The following is a 20,000-nucleotide window of genomic DNA, read 5'->3' as shown; positions in this document are numbered from 1 at the left end:
ATTTCAAACAATATATATATATGTGTGTGTGTGTGTGTGTTCACAGATTCCCAAAATCGTATATATATATATATATATATATATATATATATATATATATATATATATATATATTTATACTAGCAGTTCAGCCCGGCTTTGCTCAGGCCCTATGTACTGTTCATAACTTCCCATACGTGTGAATAAACTTTATGTAAGATTTCAAATCTTTAGACAAAAATTTGTCTGAGTAGTATCGTAGAGGCCACAGAGGTCAATATTTTCTTAACTTTGACCCCAATTTTAACCGCTTAACATTTATCACTTTTGGTCTCAAATTAGAATATAACATTTTACCCATGTTCAAGTTACCTACATCTAAAATTTCAAGTGTTTAGACCCAAAATTAGCGGAAGAATTTGGTAGAATCTGCAAAGATCAACTCTTTCAACTTTGATCCTTTGGCAGCCAAAACTGATTAAAATGCTTGCCGCATGTCTGAATACCCATTATGTATAAATTTCAAATGTTTATATCAGAACTTGGCTGAGTACTTTGGTACAGGCCGCAAAGATCAATTTTTTTAAAACTTTGATCCAAATTTTGATCCCTTAACATTAAACTTTTGGGACTGAAATCAAATTTAAAAATTTGATCCACGTCCAAGTAACCTACATTTAAAATTTCAAGTGCTTAGACCCAAAATTGGTGGAGGAGTTTGGTAGAGTTTTCAGACATCAAATCGTTGAACTTTGACCCCTTGACAGCCAAATTTCTGTCCGAAAACTGATGGGGGAAAGAATGGGAAAAAAAATGTGACGTCTTTGTTCGCTGTTATGACCGCCACCAAACCGGAAGTGTCGTAGGTTTAAATTGAGGCTAAGCAATCGAAAAGAGGGGATGACTTTCGAAAATATCGGCGAAAAAAGTGACATCTCCCTGTAGAAAAGTGAAAGTGAAAGAAATTAATGTTTTAGCCAATTAGTCGTCTGAAAGGCTGTGCTTCAAAACTCTACTAATCTTGTGAAAATCCGTCACATCTGTTGAAATTTTTAGGTAGACATGCAAACATACATACATTTATATATTGATAGCTCAAATGTTCGACCCAAACCGATTAAAAAGCTTGCCCTATCTCTGAATCCCCTTTATGTAGAATTTCAAATGTTTAGACCAAGAATTGGCTGAGTAATTTGGTAGAGACCATAGAGGTTAACTTTGACCCCTATTATGACCCCCTTAACATTTATTCTTTTGAACTCAAATCAAGTTATTAAGTTAGATCCATGTCCAAGGAACCTATATCTATAATTTCAAATGTTCGACTCAAAATTGTCGGAGAAGTTTGGTAGAGTTCTCAAAGGTCAAATCGTTGAACTTTGACCCCTTAATAGCAAAATTTCTGGCCGAAAACGTATTACGAAGATTTTCCCAAATCTCAGTACACTGTATATCAAATTTCGAGTCTGTAGACTGAAACTTGACAGAGTTATTGCGTAGGGAAATGTACACACCCACACACACACACAAACACGTTCACTTTTACATATATATATATATATATATATATTTATATATATATATATATATATAAATATATATATATATATATATTTATATATATATATATATATATATATATATATGTATATATATTATAAAAAATCATAAGGAGCTTCACAAATCTGACAAGGTCGTACCCCCCAACATTTTGAATTAAATTAATGCTAAAGCAAAAAAAAAAAAAAAAAAAGAAAAAACTCTTACAATCGAAGAACATTCATAAATTTACAGAGATTTTAACTCAAGGACCACAAACCCAATTTCCAAGACAACCCTTCTATAAGTTTAATTTGCCCCTATAGTAGTGAGTAAAAAAAATCCTTAATAGGATTACCCCTTATCTAATGGAAAGGTTAAACTGCCGTTTTGGTAAAATTCTGACTCAGTAATTAATTGGTTTACTAACCTTAAAGATAAACATGGTCTAAACTTTATTACATTTGACATAAACAACTAGTACCAATCAATTTCTTCTATTCTTTTAAATAAATCCTTATTTTTGAAAAAAAAATCACTTAGATTTAACGAATTTAGAAATTAAACTGATTCTCTTGGCCAGACGTTCTCTCATACATTTTGAGAATAAGCATTGGACTTGGAAAGATACTCCCAAGAATTTTGATACCCTTATGGGTTTCAGATTCTGCACGGGTGACTGATTGTGGGAATTCTCCTTGGGAAAGAACTAAAATACATTTTAAATAGATCCAAGGAGGTCTCAAAAGCTAGACCTAGGGAATTTAATGAAACTATTAAGAGGCTTCATGATTTCTTTATTAATTTTGGACTCTGCAAAAATTGAACCTAATAAGAATAATAGTCCACAATAAATAAATTACTATAAATAATATTCATCTCAATAATGAATTCCAATTAAAATAATATACATACCATTCAGTACGGACCCGACCATGGACGATCAGAAAATAAATAAACGTGGATTTATAAGATCAAAAAATCCAACCTTGATCGCCCTTCCGGGCCCGTGGCACAGTTAATAGAGACGTTGAATCTCTATGATGAGCAGATGAGCATTGTCTGAAGATAGCAGTTTCAATCCTACCCAAAGCCGGCCAGAGGCTTACTTGCCCAAGACGATGAGAATAATAGTCCGCAATAAATAAATTAATATAAATAATACTCATCTCAATAATGAATTCCAATTAAAATAATATATAAACTTCTAACTTCTTGGATATTTCATTGAACCTTAACTCGGAAACCTCCAACCCCCTACCATAAGCCAAATCTTACACTTCTATACATTCATAAGTTCTCCAATCACCCTCATTCAATTATTACATCCATAATACCATCGATCTCTAATAGAATTTCTAAGCTATCTGCAGATAAGTAAACTTTCGATCAAGCAATGCCCTACAACAATGCCCTAATTTTTTAATTGGAATTCATTATTGAGATGAGTATTATTTATATTTATTTATTGTGGACTATTATTCTCATCGTTTTTAGTTATTGTTTCACGACGTTTCCGCCAACTATTAACGTCGTGAAACAGCAACTAATAAAGATGAGGATAAAAGTCCGCATTAAATAAATTAATAATTACTATGCTGCGCACTAAAAGAAACCATCAGTTTAATAACAATAATAACTTCAAACCCACCTCCCATCCACAAACACTCCAACAACTTTCTAACCATAAGTCTAACCCTATTGAGAAAAAAATAAAATCTGGTTCAATAGGGGGGGGGGCTTTCAGCTCTTATGTAAAAACCAATATCTCCAGGGAATTTTTCAATATTGTTGAAAATTGATTCAAATATCCACATAGATGCAGCACTTTATTTAATAAAAACTTCACCAAGATCTCGTACGCTACAATGCCTAACTTAGCCCAGACAATTATATCATCTAATAATAAGAAAATCACCCAAACAATGCCTTTACCATTTAAACCCTTAACCATCTAAATTTAATTGCCAAAACAAACGTGAATCCCTTTTGACAATAATTGCATTCATAAAGATGTGGTTTTATTCTTGTACTGTAACTGAGAATCCTCTAAAAATAAACTCTTCTATCTTTTCACAGCTACAAATCCCTGGACAATCTAATAATAATGAGTTAGAACAGCACTTTCTCCCAATAAACTTGCATAGTAACAATATGAATAATGATAGATCTTCTGCATACAATTTTCATAATAGCAACTTAGACAACCCACCCACCACGATAATCCTAATATTTCATCCACTTCTTACCCCAACCATAACAACTGTAGAATCTATAACCCTAACAACAATAACCAGGCTGCACCAAAAACGTATGCATACATCAGATTCACCTCCACTTTAATTAAACTGAAAATTCCAAACCACATGTCATCATTTAACAATATAAACGCTGATGCTAAACAGGGGACATCTTTAACGACTCTATTAAAAATAACTTAGATATAAGAACATCCCTTTCTCAATTAAATGGGCAATTATCAGTAAGTCTAAGTCATATACCCCAGGATTCAAATTCTGTCGCCTATGTTTATCTGACTCAGTTAAAATAATAACTTGCCCACAAAGTATTAATTTAATCAATACCAGAAGCGAACTGATATTCCAATGCAAACATAAAGCAAAATAGAAATGTAACTTTGAAATCACTTAAATTCATTGAATCTTATTTACTGTCTAATAACTAGTTTGGCATAGTTCCTTACTTACTATTCCTTACTTATCTCAATTTTATTTTGAATAATAAACTGGCCCTTACTTTATTATTTTATTGCTTACTTCCCCTTAACATAATTAGTAATATATGTAGTTATTAATGGGACTATATATCATGATACTTCATCTACTCTCTCTAATTATGTTTAAATTGAATATATATTATTATTATAACCATAGCGCATTGTGCAAGACCTTCCTAAATATTTTTAATCATTAATATATGCTCCCGCAGGCCTAACCATACAGCTTTTAAATCCATCCCTATATTGTTAGTGATGTCATCATATAAGAAAACATCATTAACATAGTTGTCATTATTATTATTATTATTACTATTATTATTATTATTATTATTATTATTATTATCTTATCATATTATTTTATTTTTATTATGATTATTTTCTTATTATGATTATTATTATTTTAATCATTATTGTTATTATTATTAGAGTTAGTAGAAGCACTAATGCAAATAGTTCCTTTATTTATTCATCTCATTATTATCATTATTATTTAGGTTCATTCATTTATAGCTATTTTGTCTTCATTATTACAACAGTCAATTAGAATTATTATTATAACGGTTATTATTATTGTTTTTAATTTTAGTATTATTATGATAATTATTGTTAATATATATATATATATATATATATATATATATATACTAGCATTCAATTAGAATTATAACGGTTATTATTATTGTTTTTAATTTTAGTATTATTATGATGATTATTGTTAATATATATATATATATATATATATATATATATATATATATATATATATATATATATATATATGATGAAAATGATGGAAATAGTATTCCGACAAAATAGAGAAAATAAAAAAGGAACAAACCGTATTATGTGTTCACCAACGTTTCGTCTTTATTTCAGAGGAAGTCTCGAAATAAAGACGAAACGTTGGTGAACACATAATACGGTTTGTTCCTTTTTTATTTTCTCTCTCTCTCTCTCTCTCTCTCTCTCTCTCTCTCTCTATATATATATATATATATATATATATATATATATATATATATATATATATATATATATATACTAGCATTTCAGCCCGGCGTTGCCCGGGTGTTTGGAGGTGTATGTTGAGCAAAAAAAAAAAATAGCGGTCAATTTTTTTTTTTAAATTGACCTCTATTAAAATCTCAGTACCCTGTATATCAAATTTCGAGTGTGTAGAATAAAAATTGACATATTGCGTAGGAAAATGTACACAGACACACACAGACACGTTCGCTTTTATAGATATATAGATATATATTTTCTTTGTGTCTTCATCTCATCAAAAGACTTTGTTATAATCGGGAATTACCAAATTTCGGTTTATTTTTCATTTTTATTCATTGTTATATACAGTCTACAAATATTTTTTGCATTTCATGACCATGGTGTCGTTTCATAAAATGCTAAAACGAGCAAACTTTTAGCTCTTCTATATATGTATTAATTTACTAAGGTATTTCCTCTGAAATGAAGAATTTTGCATTCTTTGAAACCCCGCAGAATAAGGATTTATTAATTATCTTTATTTGAGGTATTTTGTCAAAAAATAAATACATGTAAATTTTGATTTACGGTTTTCATTTATGCTTCTTATGTATATCTATCTATAAAAGTGAAATTGTCTCTGTGTGTGTCCGTGTGTGTACATTTCCTTAACAAACTACTCTGTCAATTTTCAGTCTACAGACTCGAGATTTGATATAACGGGTATTGAGGTTTGGGAAAAACTTTTTAATTGGTTTTCAACCAGAAATTTGGCTGTCAAGGGGTTAAAGTTCAATGATTTGACCTTTGAAAACTGTACTAAACAATTTTGGATCTAAACACTTGAAATTTTAGCTGTATGTTACCTGGACATGAGTCAAGCTTTTAATAGATATATATATATATATATATATATATATATATATATATATATATATATATATATATATATATATATATATATATTTTTGTAGTCATCTACATACAGTCCTGTTTCATTGTATCACAACTTATCAGTGCCGCTAGACTAGCACCTCTCCCAAGCTGAGGATTGAACCTAGAACCATCGCATTGACAGTCAACAGTTCTATCAATCGACCCACGGGAGCGGCGCCCGTAAATTATCTCGCCAAATGTCTATTTAAACAAACATTTGCCCACCACTTTTACAGTGCTCTGTTTATAAACACACAGTGAGCGTCACATTTTTCAGCCAATTAAGTAGCGGGTGAGATTATTTACGATAGTGCTCTAACCAAAGAGGTGGGGGTGGCTTAAAATATTTGTAGTCATCGACATACAGTCCTGTTTCGTTACATCACAACTCATCAGTGCCGCTAGACTAGCAATTCTCCCGAGCCTAGAACCATTGCGTTGACAGTTAGCAGTTCTACCAATATATATATATATATATATATATATATATATATATATATTTGCTTACCGTTTTTTTTTTTGAAAGAATTCCAACAAAGTGTTCGATTACAAAGAAAAAACTTTTTTTCCATAAGAGAGCTTAATATTTATTTATTTAAATGTACAGAAGGTCAGAAAAAATTAAATAAAAATTAAAAGACCTGGAAATTAAATAGCTTATATAAGATTTTTTAGAACTTGATACAAGATACATAGTAACCAAAGATAAAATAAAATAACAGCATATGGGATACTGAATAATTCATCAAAATATAAGCAGAAAAAATATATATAAAAATAAAATAAAAAAGATACATATATAAAAACGTATAAAAAATAAAAAAAATAAAATACAAAATATATAATAGGGAAAACAAAGAATCACGAATTACCTCCCCTTAACTAAAATAAAAAAGGACAAAGATCAAAGAATCAATAAGATAGATTAATTACCTCCCTTGAACACATCAAGACTTACCAATCAGACCGGAACCATGCGGGATAGTAACAAGATAGAACAGCACAAAGTCACTAAAAATACATTAGATTAAAAAAAAATTAGAAGATTCATATTGAAATAAAATAAAATATACAGAGATAGGGATAAGTTATAGTTAAATAAAAATGTACATCATTAAAAACAATAAATGCGAGCCTGCTTTTCCTCAAACAGAAGTAACATGGCTGACGAGAGTCTAACATTATTTACGATTTACCATTAACTGGTCGCCCTTATGTTAGGATTGAAACCGACGGTACCAATGTTTTTTTCTGACCTTCTGTACATTTATTTATATATATATATATATATATATATATATATATATATATATATATATATATATATAATATTATTATTATTTAATATTTAAAAAATATTTTTAGGTGCATAAAATATATCCATGGACACGTATATTTATATGCCATTATTGAATAGTTTATCAGAAAAGAACACTAATTCGGATTACTGCTCTCATTTTGAGTGTTATTTCCACAATTTTTCAGCCGATGTAACCCCCGTCCTATTTCAGACGTATCTTGTCGAACTCGAGAATCTGCATGGAATTTCGAACGGAACTCTTTATTTAATCCATGTTCTCATTCTGTCAGCCATAAGTAATTCAACCTTCAGAAGACTATAACTTTGAACCTGAACTTTGCTGAAACTTTGTGCCAATAACGCCTAAGATAAGAAAAGTAGGACAAAGAATCTACATAATACGAATACTCAATGTTAAACACAATATATTAAATATTAAATATTAAACATTTAGAAAAGGACGATAACTTAAAATATTTTCAAAAGTTGTTTTCTGTCTTCTTTTCCCAAAATCTTGAACATGATTTCCGTTTGGTGCGATCGCAGCACTCTGTGACTTGTCACTGATCAGTGCAAATGCGTACAGATTCCCATCAAAATAGTAAAAATGAAAACTTGAAAATTTCTTTTTGTCCTTTTTTTATCGCAGGCAGCGGTAGCAGAATCATTGGTGAAACTATTAAGACGCCAAAAGATCATTTTGAGTGTCATTTCCCTTGTAAAGATTATATCAAAACGATTCCAGTTGAAGTGTCAATCTTCCGTGAATAAAAAGAGTCCTTCTTGTTAAATATCGGAGGTTTTATTCGACATAAAGAACAATACTTAAGAAAGAAAGAAAGAAAGAAAGAATCTGACTAAAAGAAAATGGCGCTGCACATTCCTTTTTATAAGGTTTCACGAACTAACGCGAGACCACGTATGTAAAACCAAGCACATGCACAAAAGGTATTACCATATCACAACAGGAATATTTATTACAAAACAATGTAGATATTTGGGTGTGAGGTTAAAATATCAAAGGGAAATAAAATACAAGCATCATGGCATAATACATATGGTAGTAAGTAAAAATTCAGTTCTAGGTGACACGCTTCTGGAGGTTGAAGTTTTAATCTTCAGTGTGGGCGATACTAAGTAGACAATTGCAAATTACATTTTTGAGATGAGGATTGGTTATTTGTATTATTTGAATTCTTCGGACTACTGTTTTCATCTTGAATGTCATTTTCACAACGTTTCGGTCGATCTAACCTCTGACCTTCTTCAGGTGTATCTTGTCAAACTCAAGAATGTTTCGTACTAGAACTGTCCGCAAGGACCTGTGGCACAATGATTAGAACACTTGAAAAATCAATTGTAAAAGTGATATGTTCCTGAAGGCTGAAGGTTCAATCCTCAGTGTGGGCGACAAAAATATACAATTGCGAATTACTTAGAATCTCCCTCCAATCATGCCTGATAAAATGAGAACATGCTAACCCCATGAAGTAAATAAAGGGTACGTTCGAAATTCTATCCAAATTCCTGAGTTCAACTGAAACATTCCCGAGTTTGACAAGATACACCTGAAGAAGATCGGAGATTACATCGACTGAAACGTTGTAGAAATGGCACTCAAGATAAGAACAGTAGTCCAGAGATTTCAAAATAAGAATTGTGAATGACCTAAGAATTCTACCCAGTCATGTCTGAGGGAATGAAAACGTGTTACCCCTGTGGATTCTGTTTGAAATTCCGTGGAAATTTTCGAGTTCAACAGAAAGATTCCAGAGTTCATTATACACCTGAAAAAGGCCGGGGAATTCATCGGCCAAAACGTTGTGAGAATCACACACAAGATGAGACCGATAGCTCCAATAATCCAAATAATACAAATCAAAATTTTTCTAATGATACAAAAATAAAACACATCATTCTATTCTTTAATAACGTTTAAGTTCAATTTCCATCAACATAAACATTAGCCACTCTCCTTTCATCTTGTCTGATTTATTTCTTAAACTAAGTGCACTTTTTTTTCAGTTTTAATACAATTTATTAGAAATTACAAAACACATACTTAAATCATTCGTTGACATCTATGCTGATGACACGACCATCCATGGCAACACATCAAAGGCCATAAATGACAAAGCTCTCTCTGATTCCCTCTCCTCTGATCTTGAGCGCATGGTACAATGGGAGAAGAGGTGGCTGGTTACTTTTAATGCATCTAAAATCAAGCTCCTATATTTACATCATCAACGCTCTGTTCCTCATCTAGCATCAATTGAAATGGATGGCTCTCGTCTTGGGGAGCCTTCATGTTTTGACAAGCTTCTGGGTTTGATCTTTACTCCTGATCTGAAATGGAACACATATATCAAGTCTGTTGCCCGGGCCGCTGGGAAAATGGGGGATCCTTCTACCGCTCCAGAAGATATCTCACTACTGATGCAATTCTCTATCTGTATAAAAGCCAAGTATGTCCAAAGATGGAGTACTGCTGCCACATCTGGGCTGGAGCTTCTAAAAACAGCATATCCTGCCTTGACAAAATACAAAATAGAATTCGTGGATTAGTGGGGGGATGCCCTTTTCTCTTCCCTGCAACTTCTCTCCCACAGAAAAGACGTTACGAGTCTGTCTTTGTTTCATCGTTATTTCCATGGCAAGTGCTCATCCAAGCTCCAATCTCTGGTCCTCCCTTGCCAATCTTTCATGATAAACACCCGTCTAGCTAAAATCACTGTCAGTAATTTCCCTCACTCTTTATCTGTGCCTAAATTAAAACGTAGATTCCATGAACAAAGCTTCTTTCTGAGAAGTGCACGCCTGTGGAATTCTCTTTCGTCTGCCTGTTTCTCACTTGACTACAACTGGGATGTCTTCAAGTCCAACATACACAAATTCCTGATTAATCGCCCCCTTAAGTAAGACACTTTATCAAATCTCGAATACCAACTATTACTACGATATTATCCCATCGATTATTGTACACACACTTACCCTTATCCCCGAATGGCTTCCGGGTCTTGATAAGAGGTGATACCCCATGTAAAAAAACAAAAACAAATTGTGAATAACACTCAAATAAATTTAACTAATCAGAAATGTCTACATTTAAAATTATTTAAGCAAGTAAAGCTTGAGTTATCTTCCCCACGAACAGTACTACTTGAAAAAATAAAGCGTGAATTAACTCCCCTTGTGATCATTACTACTTGAATAAGTAAAACATGAGTTGCCTCCTCTTGCTTTACTACTATTTGATTTAATAAGCATGAGTTGTCTCCCCTTGCGATTACTACTATTTGAATAAGCAAACCACGAGTTGTCTCCCCTTTGAGACAATGAAATTTTAGATATCTGCAAAACATTGTCATTCAAGCACAATACAAAATCACAAAATCTGGAGATTCATCCTCATATTCGATTTAACGTCTGTTTTACATACTGGCATATGTTGGACGGCTTTTAGAAATTTACTTTCAAATAACCTATCTGCCACCTGGTCTTTATTTATCCCACTTTTCTAATAAACCCTTCACTTCCACCCATGTTTTCTTAGCTTTCTCTTCCAAATGACACTGCTACATCAACTGTTCTATATATACAGACTTAAGAACTCTCATTTATTCTTTCAATGTGACCAAACCAACCAAGTCTTCTGTTTAGTAAAAATCTCCCTATACTGACTGTCCAGATTTAATCTTCCTCTGAGGTCATCAGATCTAAGCATGTCTTTCACATTACACATCCTTCACGTAAACAGCACGCGACTGTTGTATTTTCTTTGGATATGTATTTTTATGTTGTTGTTATTGTCAAAAATTACAGTCGCTCTACCCATTCCACAAAATTCAGTTATAGGAAACTGAATTAGGATAAATGAAAGGTGGCGCTCTTTCTGACAATCATCATCATCATCATCATCATCATCATCATCATCAGCATCATCACAATAAATCATAGAATGAAATAAATTTGATCCGTCAATCTATTTTTTTTAGTTGTAAAATGACTTCCTTTGTCACCAATCAACTTCACTCTTGTAAAAGTCCATGCAAAAAAAGGTGAAAAGTTTAGATGGATTATTTAGTTTCAGGAGTTTTCCATCGACATTCATATTAAAAGCTTACTTTTTCTATTGAAAAAATTATTAAAAGGAACTACTTGATGTCCTCAGTCATGGATATGCGAGCCACAAAATAAAAGTCAACTAATTTGCATATTCCTTTGGAAAACGAATTTCATAAATTAATTATTTATATTATGGTTTCTTATTGGATAATTGGATTCATTTTACAATTATGTGCTGTTCTATTTATGCATAGTTTCTACGTTGTGCATAATTGCGTAGCATTTAGGATAAAAAAGTTCTAGAAAATGCTCATATATATATATATATATATATATATATATATATATATATTGTTCAGAATATAATTATCAAATGACACATGTTTCGTCATCTACGACTCATCAAAGTGGTTGAATCTAGCTTGATTTGATATCGGGACCCCATGGTTAGAAGCCTAAACCTCTACGACTGCACTATCTCACCCGACTGCTGGATGTATCACGTTTTATGTAGATGTTATTTATTCATTTTTGTTTGTAATACTTTTGAATGAATTCAATTATTTATACGAAAGTGCATTTTTACTTACATGCAGGTTGGGAATAATTTTCCCTTTTAACAATTTGGTACCCTTAAATGGGTTGCGGCATATATATTGTTTTTAAAATATAATTATCCACTGACACATGCTTCGTCGTCTACAACTCATCAGTGTGGTTGAATCTAGCTAGATTCGATATCAGGACCTCGTGGTTAGAAGCCTTAACCTCTACCCCTGGGCTATCTTACGCGACTGCTGGATGTATCACACTCTATATAGATGTTTTTGTTTGCGATACTCTGGAATGAATGCTATTATTTATACAAAAGTGCATTTTACCTAAATGGGAGTTAGGAATAATTTTCCCTTTTACCTATTTGGAATCCCCAAATGGTGAATGACATATACATTGTTTAATATATATATCCTTTTCAGATTAAATATGTTTTTAACTCTGTTCCAAAGTGTTTTTTAACATGTTTTATTAACTGTTTGCTCTTATATATATACATATATACCAGGTCAAAGCTATTCAAGAGTGATAACTAATGAATTGAACGAAGTTATTAAGAGTGCTTAATAAAAGAATGGCAAGATATATTTTTATTGATATAAACAAATTAACATGGTTGCAACACTAGACATGCTAATCTTTCGTACCAATGGTCGGTTAAAAACAGAAATTCTCATCAGGCAACATAAGAAATGGTAGCTTTCCACAAAGGAAACCAGTCCTTAAAGTGACCTTGTCTGCATGTTTGCTAAGAGTAACTACCAAACTCCTCTCTGAATATTTCGTTTCTAGACATGAAACTTTATATATAGGGGATTTGAACCTGAAGAACAAATTCGATTTTGTTTTTAACCTGTCAAAATCGCTACTAAGGCGTCAAATTAAAAAAAAATAGTTGACCTTTGAGAAGTAATTGAATAAAGCTGTTATCTCTGGTGTTACCTTTGTGCGTGCGCAAAATTAAACATTCATAGTCACTAAATTTTTAATCTTTCATATCCATCTTTTGGTAGCTCAGGCGGTAATGATGCTGGAGTTATAAAGAATTACTAAGACTGGAGAGCTAAACGTTTTGGTTTGAATTCTAGTGGCTGGCATCTAAATCATATTTTTTGATAGCTTAAAGTCATTATTATATATTGCATAAAAACTTGAACTTGAGACTATATATTGTATAAATTGCATATATTGCATAAAAATTTGAAATCATTACTATATATTGCAGAAAAACATGAAATCATTATTATGTATTGCATAAATCTTGAAATCATTATTATATATTGCATAAAACTTAAAGACATTACTATATATTGCATAAAAGCATGAAATTATTACTATGTATTGCATAAAACTTAAAGACATTACTATATATTGCATAAAATCTTAAAATTATTATATATTGCATAAAAATTAGAAATCATTACTATATATTGCATAAAATCTTTAAATTATTATATATTGCATAAAAATTGAAATCATTATTATATATTGCATAAAAATTTGAAACCATTACTATATATTGCATAAAAACATGAAATTATTCTTATATATTGCATAAAAATTAGAAATCATTACTATATATTGCATAAAACTTTAAATTATTATATATTGCAGAAAATTTAGAAATCATTACTATATATTGCATAAAATATTTGAATTATTATATATTAAATAAAAATTTGAAATCATTACTATATATTGCATAAAATCTTTAAATTATTATATATTGCATAAAATTTAGAAATCATTACTATATATTGCATAAAATCTTTAAATTATTATATATTGCATAAAATTTAGAAATAATTACTATATATTGCATAAAAACATGAAATCATTATTATGTATTGCATAAATCTTGAAATCATTGTTATATATTGCATAAAACTTAAAGACATTACTATATATTGCATAAAAACATGAAATTATTACTATCTATTGCATAAAACTTAAAGACATTACTATATATTGTATAAAATCTTTAAAAGTATTATATATTGCATAAAACTTAAAGACATTACTATATATTGTATAAAATCTTTAAATTATTATATATTGCATAAAAATTAAAAATCATTACTATATATTGCATAAAATCTTTAAATTATTATATATTGCATAAAAATTGAAATCATTATTATATATTGCATAAAAATTTGAAATCATTACTATATATTGCATAAAAACATGAAATTATTCTTATATATTGCATAAAAATTAGAAATCATTACTATATATTGCATAAAACTTTAAATTATTATATATTGCAGAAAATTTAGAAATCATTACTATATATTGCATAAAATATTTGAATTATTATATATTAAATAAAAATTTGAAATCATTACTATATATTGCATAAAATCTTTAAATTATTATATATTGCATAAAATTTAGAAATCATTACTATATATTGCATAAAATCTTTAAATTATTATATATTGCATAAAATTTAGAAATAATTACTATATATTGCATAAAAACATGAAATCATTATTATGTATTGCATAAATCTTGAAATCATTATTATATATTGCATAAAACTTAAAGACATTACTATATATTGCATAAAAACATGAAATTATTACTATCTATTGCATAAAACTTAAAGACATTACTATATATTGTATAAAATCTTTAAAAGTATTATATATTGCATAAAACTTAAAGACATTACTATATATTGTATAAAATCTTTAAATTATTATATATTGCATAAAAATTAAAAATCATTACTATATATTGCATAAAATCTTTAAATTATTATATATTGCATAAAAATTGAAATCATTATTATATATTGCATAAAAATTTGAAATCATTGCTATATATTGCATAAAAACATGAAATTATTCTTATATATTGCATCAAAAATTAGAAATCATTACTATATATTGCATAAAATTTGAAATTATTATATATTGCATAAAAATTTGAAATCATTATTATATATTGCATAAAAATTTGAAATCATTATTATATATTACATAAAAATTTGAAATCATTATTATATATTGCATAAAAACTTGAAGTCATTACTATATATTGCATAAAAATTTTAAATCATTATTATATATTGCATAAAAATTTGAAATCATTATTATGTATTGCATGAAAACTTGAAGTCAATATCATATATTGCATAAAAACATGAAATCATTACTATGTATCAAAATCAATAGAGAATTGTTTCTGTAATATTAAATACACAAGCGGCATGAATTAAACATATAATATTTATGCAGAGTTTACGACCGAGCAATGCTGGGCCTCCTGCTAATCTATCTATATAATACTAAAAGTCTATGGATCTTGTATGTTTGCAATCAGATTTCCGGTTTTCAACATCCGGTTGCGCATGCGTAAATAGCAACGTCTTCAATCCGTTATTCCAATTCCGGAATTTTTATATCGCTTTTAATACAAACAATTTCATTTAATTTGATCAAATAGTTTTTTGTTTTTTTTTAACGGCTAAAAACATTCAACTTCGTAAAGTCTGTCGCAGTTTCAAAAAAACTTCTCCCTTTTAAAAAAACAAAAGTAAACAAACAAGAAAAACAACACTCATTATTAATAGAAACAGCGGCGGTGAAAGAAAACACCTCTCACTTTCCCTCTAATAGATTTCAACACTCCTACTCCCTCTGTTTTCGTTACGTACGCGAGAAATCTTTAATTCATGTCATTATAAATAAATAATTTTATAAAATCAACCGTAGTTTTTTTTTTTTTTTTTAACGGCTAAAAACATTCAACTTCGTAAAGTCTGTCGCAGTTTCAAAAAAACTTCTCCCTTTTAAAAAACAACACTCATTATTAATAGAAACAGCGGTGGTGAAAGAAAACACCTCTCACTTTCACTCTCATAGATTTCAACACTCCTACTCCCTCTGTTTTCATTACGTACGCGAGAAATAGTTACGTGTATGTGTGAGAGAGAGAAAAAGGGAGTGATGTAAAACTGGATAGTTAAGCGAAAGGAAAACATAAAAGTTTTTTTAAAACACTCAAATTGTACAAAAAATGTTGTAAATAGAAAAGTATTGTCTTAGTTTTAGTGACCTTATTATTAGCATATGAATACAATATTTATTTTCTGTACAATAAGTGCTTAAGCACCCGTGCTTTTCAGCGATACATATTCAATAAAATAAATTGATTAATATAATTAATCTGGATATAAGAGAGTTAGAACCTGATAAGAAGTCTCAATTAAGCAAAAGGATAACAAAAGTTTTCTTTAAAAAAAAATTAATTGTACAAAAAATGTAAATAGAAAAGAATTGTCTTAATTTTATTGACCTTATTATTAACATACAAATTAAATATTTTACACAATGGGTACTGAATGTTTGCTTAAATTAAATGAAAAAAGTTACATTTTATTTTCATTTTCTATTTAAAAAGCCATTATTAACATGTGGAGAGTGTTTTTTTTATTATTCTGTACTTTCAACTAACAATTTCATTTAAAAGATGATATATCAAAATTTGAATTTAACTATAATAAGGATTATGATACCTGTTCGGTGCATATTTACCTATAAGTATGACCAACCACTTATAATTCAGTAACTGTAATTTAAAAAAAAATAACAATTATAATAAACAGAACGACTCATAGAAATCTATCTATATTCTTTTTTCATTTTAATATACTTTCATAGAAATGCTTCTGTTATGTAAAAAAAACCTATTTTCTTTATGCCACAAGTGTCACGCTCATACATGAATTCCATAGCTAATATAACGTACTGACCCAACGGGTCACGGGTGGTCTAGTATAATTATAAAACTCAAATGACCTTGTAACGGGTGTTGTAATCCAACATCCGGTTTACGACTTCCAGTTGCGCATGCGTACATAAACAAATAATCAATGCGAAAATAAAACATATTGTCTTACTGTGTACGTTTTCAGCGTCCCAATTGTTTGTTTTTCGCGTTTAAATTATCCAAATAAGCAATTGTTAATACTTTCTGCATTTTTTTTTTTACATCGTTCATTTCCGTGTTACATTTAAGTTATTTTAACGCAATTTTCTTACGAATAAATCTACTCTGACCCATTGATAACCATAAGAGCATTTTACAATGGCGATTTACCCACAGTCTTCCTTTTTTTTTTTTAATTTATTCTCCATTTTTTTAATACACTTTTCTTAAAAAACATTTATACATTTTCTTCTACACTACCAACATAAATAAATAACCCCCAAAATGTTTTTTTTAATTTGCATTACAAATAAATAATCAACGTGACAATAAAACGTATTGTTTTACTGTGTACGTTTTCAGCGTCCCAATTGTTTGTTTTTTTGCATTTAAATTAAAAGATATATCCAAATTTGAATCTAACTATTATGGTATCTGTTCAGTGCACATTTATCTATAAGTATTGCAAACCACTTATGGCTGTAAGTTTTTTTTTTCAAAAATAAACAATTATGAACAGAACGACTCATAGAAATCTATCTATATTCGTTTTTAATTTTAATATACTTTCATAGAAATGTTTCTGTTATGTTACAAAACACTATTTTCTTTACATCACAGGTGTCACGCTCATACATTAATTCCATAGCTAATATAACATACTGACCCAACGGGTCGCAGGTAGTCTAATCTATAATATAAATGTCACCTGTCTGTTTAAATGTATGTATGCATTAATGTATGTTTGTATGTCTCGCAAAAACTTTCCACAGAGGTGACGGATTTTCACAAGATCAGTATCGATGATTTGAAGCTCGACCCTTTAGACTATGAGTTGCTCTGTAGGAAGGTAAGGCCTCAACAACATTTAATTAGTTTTGCAAGATCTAGAAAAACAAAAATCACTCTCAAATCTAAATTAAGATTTAATGATAGCAACGTCTTGTTCATACTGCTATATGGAAATGAAACTTGCAGCTCAAAATCAGGCAAGCGAAGAAATTAGATGCGTTTGATTCCAAGTGCCTCAAAAACATTCTCGGACTCAAATAGAGTGATCAAACTACTAACCAAGAAGTTAAAGACCGCACCGACCAACAGGTAGTATCATCAGTAATCTGCAAATGACGTTCAAGTTCGCTTGGACATGATCTAAGATTGGCCGCGGAGAGAAATGCCAACCAAGTGCTCTAATGGATCCTGATGGAAAAAGAAAAAAAAAAGACGAAAAATGAACTAGAAGAAAACAATCGAGAGAGATTTGGATGCAACAACAAAGAAATTGGAGGAATGCTATGGATCAAGCTTCAGATCGAAAACAATGGCAGCGGGAAGCTTGCCTTGCCCCCAGCTTGGCCTTCAGGCCGGGATCAAAGTGTAGTATCTGTTCCGGCAGATACTGCACTTAAGATAATTTGTACCAGTCAATGGAGGGGAAACCCTCTATACTGGGAACCGCCTGGGTAATACCTAGGAGGTCCACCCTCCCAGGCCTTGCCACCGGGCTTTCCGGTGGGGCAAGTTTATTGCTTGCTGCCTGAGGCGCCCCGACCGGGGAATGCCGACGGGGTTACTCAGGCAATTTTTAAAATTGCAGGAGTGCCCCTCCTTTAGGGGAGCCTGCGGGGTTCCCACTTTCCGGCCTTGTGCCACATAATGCTGATGTGGGCAGCATTTAAATAAAAACCCTCTATACTGGGACAATTATTATTTTTGTTAACCAGAGTGACCCCTTTTAGGGGAGCTGGTTTTTACCTCACATTAAAAACGGCCTTGTGCCTAATTTGCTCAGTGGGGGAGCAAATAAATACCATCTGTTCCGAAGAATCAAGGTCTTATATGTGGGGTTTCCCCCCACATATAAGACCTTGGTCAATGTAGGGGCAACCCTTCATACCAATTGTCACTATCCAGCTCCCCTACTCCCCGGGGAGTTGGTCCCCATTTCCCCTTCACTCCTCACTTTAAAAATCGGCCTTGTGCCTAATTTGCTCAGAGGGGGAGCAAATAAATACCTCAGTGTAGTATCTGTTCTAATGCTTCACTTAATTAATTGGTCCTTGGTCAAGGTAGTGGAAACCCTTCATACTAAGGCAATTACTATTTATTCGGATACTGCCAGAGTGCTCCCCCCTTTTTGGGGGAGCTGGTTTTCTCTCCACATTAAAAACAACCTTGTGTCTATTTGCTTTTGTGGGGAAGCAAATAAATACGATACGTCCCAGGACACATGAGTTCCTAAATCTAACTAAGCCCAACATCATAGATGCAGTATTTAAATGTAGATTCATTAGTTTTTCCTTCAAATCCCAACAAAAGTTATGCTTGATGGTTGTTTACATGATTCATGATGATTGCAAGATAATATGTTTTCGGGGTACGAATAATGGCCGACCCGATTCATAAAATTGACACATTTTTATGAATATCTAAAATGACACTTATAAGTGGAAAATTTCATGTCGTTTTTACGCAAACAGCAAGTGTAACATAGCAAGAATGCACGGATACAAATGCGTGCGAAATGACTTCACTGGTAGGGAAAAATAAAGACTTTAAAAAGGAGATCATGTTAGAGACGGGAATAACGTTCGAGATCACGCAAGAGGCGTAAATGACGTTCAAGGGCATGATTACATGAGTGACATCACAGCAGTAACGAGAGAATGAGGAAATAAATGTTACTGTACAACACAAAAAGTGAGCTGAAGTTCTTTTATATTCTTTATCTCCTTTGCGACTGAGGCTACAATGTGTTGGTTCCTGGACTACGTTACACAAGGTGTTGTATATGTTCTGATGCTGCAATTCATCTCTTCTAGTCAATGAAGGGGAGGAATTCTTCTAAACTGATGAAATTTTTGTTCCAATTAAGAATTCTCCCTTTTGAAGAGCTGGATTTTCTGCAGCATTAAATATCGACATTATGCCTAATTCTGAGTGACAGTTCAATAATGAAGA

General features: G+C 30.9%; 1 protein-coding gene across 3 annotated transcripts in view; it reads left to right on the top strand.

Moving 5' to 3' along the window:
- The window catches only part of LOC145260527 (uncharacterized), a 502,535-nt gene that overhangs the window by 94,813 nt on the left and 387,722 nt on the right, over nt 1–20,000 (top strand). Inside the window, exon 2 of one of the 3 annotated variants that reach the window (XM_080118721.1) lies at nt 5,135–5,180. The exons of the other annotated variants lie outside the window; for them this stretch is intronic. The gene's annotated coding sequence lies outside the window, so the exon portion shown is untranslated. The remainder of the gene's footprint in view (nt 1–5,134; nt 5,181–20,000) is intronic. 3 annotated transcript variants of the gene reach the window in all.

Source organism: Euprymna scolopes, chromosome 36 (genome assembly GCF_053919585.1).
Source record: "Euprymna scolopes isolate OS-2025 chromosome 36, ASM5391958v1, whole genome shotgun sequence".
In the NCBI taxonomy this organism is placed as follows: Eukaryota; Metazoa; Mollusca; class Cephalopoda; order Sepiida; family Sepiolidae; genus Euprymna; species Euprymna scolopes.
The sequence above is the reverse complement of the archived record's forward strand: the minus strand, read 5'-3'. Positions and strand labels throughout refer to the sequence as shown.